At 39.8% G+C, this 12753-nt stretch overlaps 1 pseudogene; it reads left to right on the top strand.

The window, feature by feature from the left end:
- Positions 1-12018, top strand: part of LOC145659847 (antigen WC1.1-like) — a 43650-nt pseudogene extending 31632 nt beyond the window's left edge.
- The last annotated feature ends 735 nt before the right edge of the window (positions 12019-12753 follow it).

Below are 12753 nucleotides of genomic sequence, written 5' to 3'. Positions count from 1 at the left end.
TATACTTTAAACGGCTCTCCCGCTAAATTTCGTCCAAGAGAAAGGGTTCAGAAACGCTGGACATTAAGGGACCGTCTAAAAAGCGCCAAAAGCGGATCATTTTGTATGCTGTGTTTTTCATGTATTTATTAAAATTAAAAACACAGAAATTGATAGTAGTACTAAGGGCCATTTAACTCTCCTACAAATGCAATTGTTCTAATTACCATTTTATTGAATTACTTTTAGTTAGCGTACACAAGCGCAAAATCACTTGTAAATCACCTGCTTTTTAAAACCCACTACAGCTTTCATTTTATCTATTTTATTCTTAGAATTCTGATTAATATGTATAGCTGTCCTAATAACCGTTGTGAATGTTTATTCCTGCCCTAACCGCCATTCCTAATTGATATTTTCATCCTAGATGTAGAGTCGCTAAAACGTCTGTTAAAATGATACAAACACAAAAACACAATTAATTCAATAGTGTTGTGATGCTTCAACCAAATCAGCTTTCCAGTCTATAGAAATACAAAAAATATCTGCATACAGATTATGTCTATTAGTGAACACAAGCTGTGTCAATCGTAACAAATTTGTTTGGACAAATGTCGATTAGCATGACAGCAGCATGATGTCATTTATTTAGGCTACATGGCATCTGAAGTACGTTTCTCTAGAACTGTGGAAAAAAAAAATTCGAAAGGGGAACATATGGACTTATCCCTCTATAGGGTAAGGAGAAACAACACAGTATTGCAACACTGCGTTACAATTCGTCCTGCAGTGAAATGGTTGTACATTAGCTTGGTTAACTCTCGCTGTGAGTTTCTTAATTGCTTCAAAACTGCGATATATTACAGCCCACTAGAGGGACATGAAAACAATATCGGTGTGAATTCTGTGACGTAACAGTCAATTCGGAGATCGAAATAAATCACGACGAAGTTAAATGTATGGTATAACATATGAGGCAATATGAGCAGATGACCAAGGAGATGAACAAAATCACGTTCTGGTAGAAGCTTTTAAACTACATCTGTGTTATGAGCATGAGTCCCGCGCTGCCCTAATATATACTGTATCCATGCTGTTGTACCTTTACGTAATATTTCAGGTGTACTGTGTTAAACATAACACACGTAGTAAGTAGGACAAAGACCCAGAGCAAAGAAAAAGCTGTTTGTAAGAATTTCTGCATGGTGAATCCAAATATGTCTTTAGAATTTCTCTATTAACCTCAGGGGATTTTTTGTTGTTCCATTATATTTGCATCTACATGTATGGCATTTAGCAGAAATCTACCAAAGTGCTTTTAGTTGTCTACTTAACTGTACCAAGGAAAGTGCAGGCAAACTATTACTGGAGAGATGTTCAAGATTGTACATATTAAATTTAAGTGTAATAACAGCCTTATTTATTAATAAGTAATATATACTTCATGTAAAATTCACTTAAAAACCTCGAAAGAAACATCTGTAAAAGTGATTTGAATCAGTGTAAAAATTATGAGGGCCTCATATTTTATTTTGTGGGACACACACACATACAATCAAATTGTTGCCTTGTGTCATTAAATGATTTCCGGTGAAGAAACTCACAATTTGAGTAGTCTTTTTAACAAATACCTTCTTACTTTCACTAAAGTAATAATTTAAATGAGTACCTTTACTTCTACTTGAGCAATTATTATTTTAAAGTAACAGTACTTTTATTTGAGTAGAGTTTTTGGTTACTTCACGCACCCCTGTTGGTGTGTAGTGGGTATAACAGTGATCTACTGCTGAAATTCACAAGAAGAAAAATTATAAGGTCAACATTATATATATGTGAAATTACAGTTGCATGCAGTAATGAGAAAAATGCAGAAGAGCTATCAGGCTATCAGTGTAAATTTTATGAGTCGGTAAGTAACAGAGGTAGCCATATTGAACAGAGACACACAGAGAGAGAGAGAGAGAGAGAGAGAGAGAGAGAGAGAGAGAGAGAGAGAGAGAGACAGTGTGCTTGTATGTGTGGTGTGTTGGGGTGCGTACAGTACAGCTGAGAACCAAGAACATGACAAACAAGACCATGAATATTATCTCCCTAAGAGAGACACTGTCTGTATGGCAATGGATGAAAAAAATATTAAATGCTTTCATCTTCAGTAAAGAAAGGTTTTTTTTTTTTTTAAATAATTTTTATTTACACTAATCTGTTATATCCCTGCATATCTGTAAAAACAGCATATAAAATACATCAAACACAAAAAATTACCCCAAACAATTGAACCGCAGCTCCACAGTATTTTTAGCCTTCTGTGTGTCTTGAGCCCATTTTCAATAGGACTCCATGTAAACTAGGTAGTGGGAGTGGAATGCTGCAAAGACTCTACGTCGCCCTCTGGTGGTGTAAACACCTTAGCTGTTATATATAGATAGATATTGTTTTAATCCTTTTGCCACTGCCTAGTCTGTGACCACAGGACCACTGTGGACAATGAGACTGCAATAATCATGCTATGGTAGTGGGTGTTGTGCTGCTATGAGCTTATAAGGTAACAGCAATGATGGTCGAGTTTTTACACCTTGGTTGTATGATGGGCCACTAAGAAACGGCAACTGAAATATTACATAAAGGTACAACAGCATGGATACAATAATACGTTGGGGGAGAGCGACGCTCAAACTAAAATATAAGTCCAGAGGGATTCTCCCTCGGTGATGGACACCGCGTCGGCGGATTCTGAGAGTGAAGGACCTCCGATGCCCAAGGTACCACCCAAGTCATCCGATGAGGACACTCCCTCCATGAAGGCTCGCAACCCCAGAGCTCAAATGCCTAAGCCTCGTAAAGGCAAGAAGGCAGTTTCACCAGTGCCCGCCCCTGAGATGGACAAATCAGGTGGTGCGTCTCCGGATACTCGTGCGCCAAAGCCGGAGCAGCCACCACCACACAAGCCAGCAAAGGAGGATACGTCCAGCCGGGGCGGTCTCCGACGCAGCCAACGATAGGAGGACTGGCTGGGGCTCCTGCTACATTTCCCCGGACTGTTTAATAGTTCTTTATGTAGTCCGGTTCATATACCTGTCCCGATCAAAGTACCTATTACTGTGTCAGTTGCTTTGTCCCCCTTTGTGTCTGTACCTGTGCCCATCAGTGTGTACGTCCCTGTGTCTGTTGTCATCCTGGTCCCTGTCTTCCTCCCCTCTGTCCTGCTTGCGATGGCACGTGTCGGATCGCTCGGTCCTCCGGTATCGCCATTTGGCATTGGTTTCAGGGCCGTAGCCCGATAGGCTGGAGCGCCGAAAGTCGCACCCTTGGGGAGGGGCTCTGTCATGGTACGGCCCCTCCTCCCAAACGTCTCCCTGTGTCTGTGTGTGTGTGAGGGTGTGAGTTCGTTCACATGGCCATGCACACCATGTTTCACACGTGCTCTTCGTTGTATATCGTTAGTGTGCATGTATATAAGTGTTGTGTTTAAGTGTGAATGTTGTTGATGTTTGAACCCTGTTAGCCTGCGAGTCACGTAGTCGTTATTGTGTGTGTTAATAAACGTGTTCTGTGTTCCACAACTCGTACCTGCATCCTGCTCTGCCTCCTCAGCGTAACATAAACATAAAAGAAAAGACAGAATAAACAGCTGTCTGCAGCCAAACAGCTATTTCTAATTCCTGAGCAGTTAATGTGGTCTTCTATATTTTTTCTCATTGTTTCTCTCTCCCTCCCTCTTTATGGTGTGCAGATAGTGCAAGGCTGGTGGATGGTGGTAGTCGCTGTGCTGGGAGAGTGGAGGCTCTTCATAGAGGACAGTGAGGATCAGTGTACAATGATGACTGGGATATGAGAGATGCTGCAGTGTTGTGTAGACAGCTGGGCTGTGGGGAGGCTGTAGATGTACAGGGTACATTTGGACCAGGATCAGGACCAATCTGGCTGACTCAAAGGGTCTGTAGAGCTGATGAAATGCAGAGACTGTGTGAAGGATGTAATCAAAATAAAGATGATGGAATGATCTGCTCAGATAAAATGTGTCAATTCTCATTCTCAAATTTAATGAGTCTTTGTCAATGGTACAGTTGAATTTTTTTTGTTTAATTGCAACACACCTTTCACTTCATATACTTCCTGAAATCTGTTTGTTATTTATGTATTTATTTAAAAGGCTTACAGAGAGCAAGATCATCGAAGTAGCTGTTTATTTACAGGAAGGCCCTATTAAGACAAAAATATGATTAGTTAAAATGAAAGTGTGATGGAGGCAGGGAGTGAGTGAGATGCGAGTGCGGTTGAGCATTGTATTTATTTTCCATAATGATAAAGACAAACCAAAAGGCACAACATTAAGCCAGGTAAACAATGTATGTGTAGAGAGCTGGGCTGTGGGGAGGCTGTAGATGTACTGGGTAATGCTCACTTTGGACCAGGATCAGGACCAATCTGGATGAATGAAGTGGCCTGTAGTGGATCAGAGTCTATGCTGAAGAACTGTGGTTCAGTTGGCTAGGTTAGTGACTATCATCATACAGGAGTTATCTGCTCAGGTAAATTATACTAATCTTTAGAATGGATATATTTACCCCAACTGGCATTTCTGCATATTTGCTAACTTTCAGACTTTGTTATGACATTACAAATTTTGTGCATCTCAATTTTATATTTGTTTAATAAAAGGAAAGCATGGCATTATTATCATTAGAAGCTTCTATAGCCATGAACATATGAATGTGACATGCTATGATAGATCAGTTTTTAACAATTCTTGTGCAGTTCCTTTTTCAGATAGAACAGCTGTGCTTTCTTTCTTCAGCATTTGTAAAGGAAATTAAATTATCCTTTGTCACTTATTTGACCACCGACAAAATCTATTTTCTAATAATATATTTCTTATTTGCTGCCATTAATGAAGAACCATGCATTAACTAGTGCAATATTAGAAAATCAATAAAATAAGTATTTTCTCTGTCACTAGAATATGTTCCATGGTCTCTATTCCCCATATTAATATTTTAGGAGTGAGGCTGGTTGGTGGTCCTCACTGCGCTGGGAGAGTTGAGGTGATTCATGGGAAGACCTGGACCACAGTGTGTGATGCTGACTTTGACCAGCAGGATGCAGAAGTTGTGTGTAGAGAGCTGGGCTTTGGGATTCCTGTTGAGGTGCTGGGAGCAGCTGCTTTTAGCAGAGGGGAGGGTCAGTTGTGGACAGAGGAGCTTCAGTGTAGAGGCAACGAATCTGAGATTTCTCTCTTGAGATTTAGTCAAACAGAACTGCTCCCATTACCGTGATGTGTTCAGGTTAAATATTAATCTTTATCTTTGTTGCCAGTGAACTATTGTAACTATGAGATACTATGACAACAATTGTGCTTTTTCTGTTTACATATCTGTAATCATTTCTGTGTTTTACAGGTTACACAGCTGCACGTCTGTTGAACGGCTGGGACTCCTGTTCTGGTCGAGTGGAGCTCCAGTACCTCAGTGACTAGGGCTCAGGTTGTGGTGGTAACTGGGATATGAGAGCTGCCAGTGTCCTCTGTGGGCAGCTGAAGTGTGGGAGTGCTGTGGCTGTGTTGGGTGTGGACTGGTTTGGGGAGGGGAATGGCCACATCTGGGCCGATGTGTTTGATTGTCATGGGAACGAGACACACCTGTCAGAATGTACCATCTCATCATGGAGTCGAGCAGCATGCTCTCATAAACAGTATGCTGGACTCATCTGCAGCGGTGAGCATTTTTACACCACATTACTTAATGGGAAAATGCCCTCCTCTGCTATTCTGTAAAAGTAAACATTAGATTATATCTACTGCATTCTCAAAAAATATATACACATAAGTATATAGCTATATACCCATGTTTTTATGCATGTTTCTGTTTCATTTTCCTCACAGGCCTTTCATGACGACCAAGTGCGGGTGTCTGGAGGGAGTGAGTGTGAGGGGCAGATGGAGGTTTATTTCAGCCTGGGCTGGAGGAGAGTTCTCCTGGACTCCCGAAGTGTATCTGAAGCCTCTGTGGTGTGCAGACAGCTGGGCTGTGGCTCTGTGCTGAACTTCTGTAGCTGCTCTCCATCCAACCCTGAACAATGCAGCCACATGTATGTGACGGGTTTCAGTTGTTCTGGGAGTGAAGCTCATCTGGGGAACTGCAGCAGTGCAAACCTCCTCAACCTTTCCTGCAGCTCCGGGGAACAGCTGTCAAGTCACCTGCTCTGGTATGTGTTGTATTTAACATTCTTAAATAATCTCCTCTACAATTTATTGTGTGATGATTTATGATTTATGAACCTGGAGTTTGTTAATGGTACAGTTCCATCTATTAACAAAATAAAAGAATTGACTATTTGGACATCTAAGGTGTAATTGCATATCTACACACAGAGTGAGTGTGTGTGTGTGTGTGTGTGTGTGTGTGTGTGCCTGTGTGTGTGTGTGTGTGTGTGTGTGTGTGACTGGTTATTTTGGGGGAAACTGTGCAGGAAGGCTGGAGGTTTTCCTCAACGGCTCATGGGGGAGAGTGTGTGTTGACTCATGGGATATTGAGGATGCCAAGGTGGTGTGCAGGCAACTCCAGTGTGGAGTGGCCCTCAGTGCTCAGGTACCAGCCTGGTTTGGTCCTGGAACTGGGCCCATTTGGCTGAATGAGGTGCAGTGTGAGGGGAGCGAGACGTCCCTGTGGAACTGCAGGTATCAGTCTGGGGAAAGCATGACTGCAGACACAAGGAGGACGTAGGGGTCATGTGTTCAGGTGAAGTATGCTGACTGCAACTGTTTGTCATTTTGTTAATTAAATTGTATAGTGATCACTAAGAATGTAAGACACATACGTTGACAGAATTTTCAAACCTGGATCAAGAATTGTCAAATGCTCAGTTCAAAGACAACAGTCAAATCTAAACGTTTATGAAATTTAAGGACACAAGAATGATATATGGTCATTCTGAAGGAACATGGCACAAAACTATATGCAGTGTCATACTTAATAACACTAATATTTTTTTGCTTTTAGCTATTTAAATTTTATTATATTAACAAAGCTCAGTTTCATAGGATTCATGGGTTTAAAGCAACATACAAAGCAGTAAATAACAACTATTAACAGATACTGATAGCAACTGTGGTAGGCGAAAAGAAAGGTCTCACTTAAAAAAAAATTTAAAAAAAAGAAAGAATCAGAGGGTATTTTAACAGTTGAGAATGTTAGAGAGACTTATAAAATGGATTTTGCCTACACATCTTTTTCTCACCAGATTTTAAAGAAATCAGACTCACTAAGGGGTGTGAAGGGAATCTGGAAGTGTTCTACTATGGAGCCTGGGGGAATGTGTGTGTGAATGGGATGAATGAAGAAACAGTAAAATTGGTCTGTTGAGAGCTGAACTATGGAAGAACAGGCAGGGAGTCTGAGGCCACAACAAGAGTGGAATCATCTCCTAACTGGCTGAATCAGATGAAATGTAGGAAACATGACTCCACTCTGTGGCACTGCCCATGTGAACCCTGGGGGAAGAATAACTGTAATAATCACAATGAGGTGACTCACATTACCTGCTCAGGTAGGCAGATTTTCTCTTCATGTATTTGATTCCAAAGTGCATGTAAGGATTCTTGCAGATATCAAGGTCTGATGTTGCAATAAAAGTAGTGGAGAGAATTTCATAATTGAATACTCTGGAATGTTAAATACATAATCATAATTTATACTACCATACTCACAGGAGAGCAGCGATCTTTACAAAAACATGTGAAAAGCTCTTTATTTCCCGATCAAAGACAGTGGTCAGGTAAGGATGCTTGACAACCATTAATCAAAATTCCATTATCTTACTACTCACTGTACATTTTAATGGATTACTCTACATCAGTACTTTATGCAGTGAGACTTGACAAGAAATGTGGTATCTGTCGAACCCAGACAGTTGTGCTACTACCCTAACTGTCCTGTGTAGTGCTTTCTCCTCATGTCATATGTCTGTGGTGTAGTTCACCTGCCTCTCAGGATGAGTGGATCAGAGTGAAGCTGCTCTGGGAGGCTGGAGCTTTACCATAATGCTGCTTGGAGCTCCATCTGTGATGATCAGTGGGGCATCAAGAATGCTGAGGTGGTCTGCAGGCAGCTGGGCTGTGGGAAGGAACTGAGTGCTGATGGGAGTGCTGCCTTTGGTCCTGGTGAAGGGCTGAACAGAGGGGAGTGTAGAGGGGATGAGATTCACCTGTGGGACTGCAGTTATTGACTGAAGAACTACTCTGACTGCTCTCACAAAGAAGATGCTGGAGTCACCTGTGCAGGTCAGAGGAGATGGTCGTCATGGTTCTGGATTCAATAAATAACTGCTTTGATAAATTCAGTAGCTAAAAAAAACAAATTGTATATTCAATGTTTTGAATATTGGTGAACTTGGTGATGAGGGAAACACCTGTGCAGCTCAACAATTAATGATTTTGGTTTAAACTGGTGTTTTAGTAAGCAAGGACTCTCTTTGGGCAGAGGTTTGGTCCTTGAGCCCTCTGTCCTCACATCTCAACCTTGCATCTCTTTGTACCGTCCCCAGAGGGAGGAGCTACGTCATGAGGAAGAGGTGCAAAGAAGTGAGAAAACAATTAAAGAAATGAGAAGAACCAAGTAATTAAGTTTTTCTTTTCTATCTAATGTACAGCCTTGAATATACAAACACACCCCTTATTCATCAAAGTAGTATACAATAATCATCTGATCAAAAAATGAGCAAATACAAATGTCATTATTCATATAAAGCTTCATTATTAATGAATTGTATTTTTGGCTTGTCAGAAGGGTAAAGCACACATTTGGTCAGTGACAATGTAAATCAGAGTATAACTTTTTAACAACCTAAGAAATGCTGGATTTTTCTATTAAATATTTATTATCATTATAATTATCATCATTACCATTATCAATAAAAATAATTTAAAAAAACAATTACTGGTAAGCAATGTAACTTCAATCATATTTGTAAACATGTAATTGCTAGGGGCAATCAGAATTTGAGACTAGAACTAATTACGGATTTATTTAATTAGGGACTTCATTAATTAGGACTTTGATTTTGTATGTGTGTGAGTTCTGTATTCACTTGACTGATGTGGCTCTCTGTTTCAAGACATCTCTCTGGCCCCTGTTATTACAAGCAAAGTAACCACCAACTCCATCTCAGGTCGTCTTTTCATTTCTGTCTCTCATTTTTCTAAAACCTTTAAATTAAGCTCATAAGTTGCACAGTTTCTCTTCTGCAATTCCCTGCACAGATGGTCAGTCAGAGATGATAACAACCAGTCATCCACTACCTCCACCAGCAGCTGCTCTGTCTACCCCTCCAGTGGTCCTGCTGGTACTGGGAGTGGTGCTCTTCCTGGCCTTAGTGCTTCTTGCTGGGCTGGTTTACCAGAACAGAGTACTCAGGAGAGGTGGGACATATTCAAACATCATCTTTTGTTTCCTTAATCCTTCAGTCTCTCATCAATCTTCTGGAACCATGTTTCTGTCTGTCTTCTCCTCCAGTGATCTCTAACAGAAGGCATAAGACTCTGCTTTAAGTAATCTATGAGGAGATTGACCACAGAGTCATCACTAAAAGGACCCCTATCACAGTGCAAAAGGGTGAGTGATATGGAGTAATACTCCAGGCAATCCTATTGTGTATATCACAGAGATAAAGAGAGAATGACAGATTGAGAGAAAAAGAGAGCACTTGTGTTTGTTAATTTGAAGCTGTGACTATATCACACACTCTTTTCATTCCTTGTGACACTTTACATTTGCTACTTGCTACTCACTACACTAATAGATTTGAGCAGTATCACAATAGATGTCAGCCTTATGACTGTAAAGCGAGGCAAGTTTGTATGGTACCTTTTATGTAAAATAGGAATTCAAAGAGCTTTACAGAAATATATAGAAACAATGAGTGGAATAAAGTGTTTAATAATACACTATTTATATGCTGAGAACTATCACCCCAGAGAGGATTTAAAAAATAAAAAATAAAGGCACATAAAAACAAAAATGTTGTGGACTGGTAACTTCCTGGACTAGTTTATGTTTCTGTATCCTCTGTAAGACTGTAGTCAACTAGACAAATATTCTGTTTTTCTCACAGCTACCCAGCTTCATTATTATCTATAGACGTAGATACTCATAATTTAACATTTCAAACATGTCTCATGATTACTCTGTTCATCTCTGATAAACATATCAGCTCTGAAGTACAGCATTCTGCTTATGAAGATGTTGGTGAAGAGCTTCTCTCAGGTAAGGGAGGTAGATACAACCCACAGATAAATATTGAAAATTATAGAGATTATAGTATTCATTAATCAGTCTGCTATGGGTTGCTGACTGGAAGCATATCCTGATATTTGTTATCTCAGTATGAGGTTCTCTTTAATACTCTTGCACTGTTAGGTTCAATTCATCTGAAGGTACTGTAAATTATCTGTTGGCAATTAGTGAAATGATGCATGTTTACATTAATGACAGTATCCATCATGAAGGATCCCATGTATAAACTTCAACATAGATGAATATTCATGTTTCGAATATACCACAGCTTCTACTGTGAGCCACATGTGCTACGTTGTGGACTTATGGAGTTTTGGAGCTTATTCTCATAGATAATTCTCTTTGGGTGCAACATTTATTTTAAGTGATTTACAAGAAATTCACTTTTTTTCTTTTGGTTACAGCAAAATCTGTCAATAAAGAAAAGACTGAGTATTATGATGATGCCATCACCAGTAGTGGTCTGACAAGTAAGTCTGTTTAATTTCTCACTTCATTAAAATGAAAGAAATGATGACTGAATTTACTCTATCAGCTCATTTTATTTGATTTAGATGACCTAGCTACAGAAAATCCACAGGATAATTACAATGCCATCACATATGGACAGAGACCTGATACTGTAGCAAGTGTGCTTGAATAAAACCACCTGGCTTCTGGAAAATGTATTTGTACTAATAACTTCATTACTCACACTACTGCCAAAATAGGTAACTATAATTAGCTGTCAACTTTTTGCAGTTTTTTCTGCAAGACTGATACGACTTAAACTTTGTGTAGCTTTGACTTGTAACATTGATAGTGTTACATATGCTATCAATTATTTTTCTTAAGCTAATTTATTGATTTTTACATTAATTTGCAGTCAGTTTTAAACACATTAATGACACTCAATGACACTGATGTCTGATGGCATTTAGCTTACATTTTGATAGAGGATGTGGTAGAGATCTATGATGATGCCGTTACTCTTGGACCAAACTCACATCTTACAACAGGTTGGTTTCTCTTAAAATGATAATGGAATTCGAAGAATCAACACATTAATAATGTCAGACTTGTTGCTCTTTAGTTGTTTACATGTAAGGGTTGGCGTCAGGCCAAGGCCCCTTCTGGCCACCAGAGGGAGGCCTCGAGTCAACCACACCACTAATCAGGCTTAACACCCAACAGTTGGGCTAGACCTTATATAAGCCCAGTGAACCAGTCATTCAGTGCTGGGTCTTTGCCAAAGTACTAAGCCAAGCTCCTAGCTGGTAATTTAAGGCATTGAGGGCTGTGAGCTCTCGTGCTACACCTCACTTCTGTGCTGCGAGGGTGTCCGTGTTTTTACACGTCCCCTCCTCTCTCCAGTTTTCCCTCTCGAGTCTGTCTCTCTCCGGAGGCTTCCCTTAGCCATTCAAGTTCCTCCCCGTTTTCTTGTTTTGTTTGGGAAGTTTTAGTTTGAGTTTTCCCCAGTGCATCTGGTTTGCCATTTCTTCCCCTGGCGTCCTTTGTTCTCCCTTTTTTCCACACTCGGCATGGTGTTTAGTTTTTCCTTTTGTTTTACCTGACCCAAGCTCTAACTGTTCAGCACACCATTATTACAGCATGATTGCTCACCCAGTAGGCTGTTGGTATCACCACCCACCTGACCTGTGTTTGAGACCACATTACATGTGCTGTAGCTCTCACTCCAGAGGACTATGATGATGTCATCTCCCTTGGACAGGACTCAGGAAGTGGTACAGGTGAGAATGCAGTGGCAGTTTAGATGTAGACCATTCTAACAGATTTATGTTTCTGTTTACCTGTACGTTTCAACTTCACTGCGTATTATAAATTAAACATGGGCTGGCCTCTATGTAGCATCTGACGTATTATAGTGTAATGATAATGCTAAGGAAAATTTTGAAGAATGTTTTCTGGGTGTTTAGAGGAATCACCACTTACTGAACAATAATAAATACAGTACCAAACTGGGTCCTTCAAAGTTGTCTTTGCATATGATGAACCAGTTGTTTACAGCTGCGTAACATATTGTAATGATTTGTTATTATCACAATATTGGTCTTTGCAGTCTTGACAGGCTAGAAGTCTCTAGTATGTTAATAAGCCATCTAATAAATCAACTGCAGCCCTAAACATTTCTGAAACTTAGTTTTGAGTTAGTAGTATAGTACCTTATTATTACCTTATTATTTGAGATGATACTGACCTTTGTAACATTGTAGCATGAGCAACTATGTTGTTGTTGAACCCATTCACTAGCATAACATTTGAAACACTGAACATAACTAACTTTTCATCCTGGTCAATATGTAATTTGTGACCAACATATGCAAAGTATGGGATTTAGGTTTCTGGGTTCCTAAAATATTGAAAATAGCTCAATTTTATTACTTATTGGAAATATTAATAATTCAGTCTTTGTTTCAGTAATGCTTATTTATCCACACATAACTAAAAGGACATTTTTTTTCTACCTGGCTTTGTGATGGGCAACCCA

The sequence above is a fragment of the Electrophorus electricus genome, chromosome 11 (genome assembly GCF_041902795.1).
Source record: "Electrophorus electricus isolate QZ-2024a chromosome 11, ASM4190279v1, whole genome shotgun sequence".
In the NCBI taxonomy this organism is placed as follows: Eukaryota; Metazoa; Chordata; class Actinopteri; order Gymnotiformes; family Gymnotidae; genus Electrophorus; species Electrophorus electricus.
The sequence above is the reverse complement of the archived record's forward strand: the minus strand, read 5'-3'. Positions and strand labels throughout refer to the sequence as shown.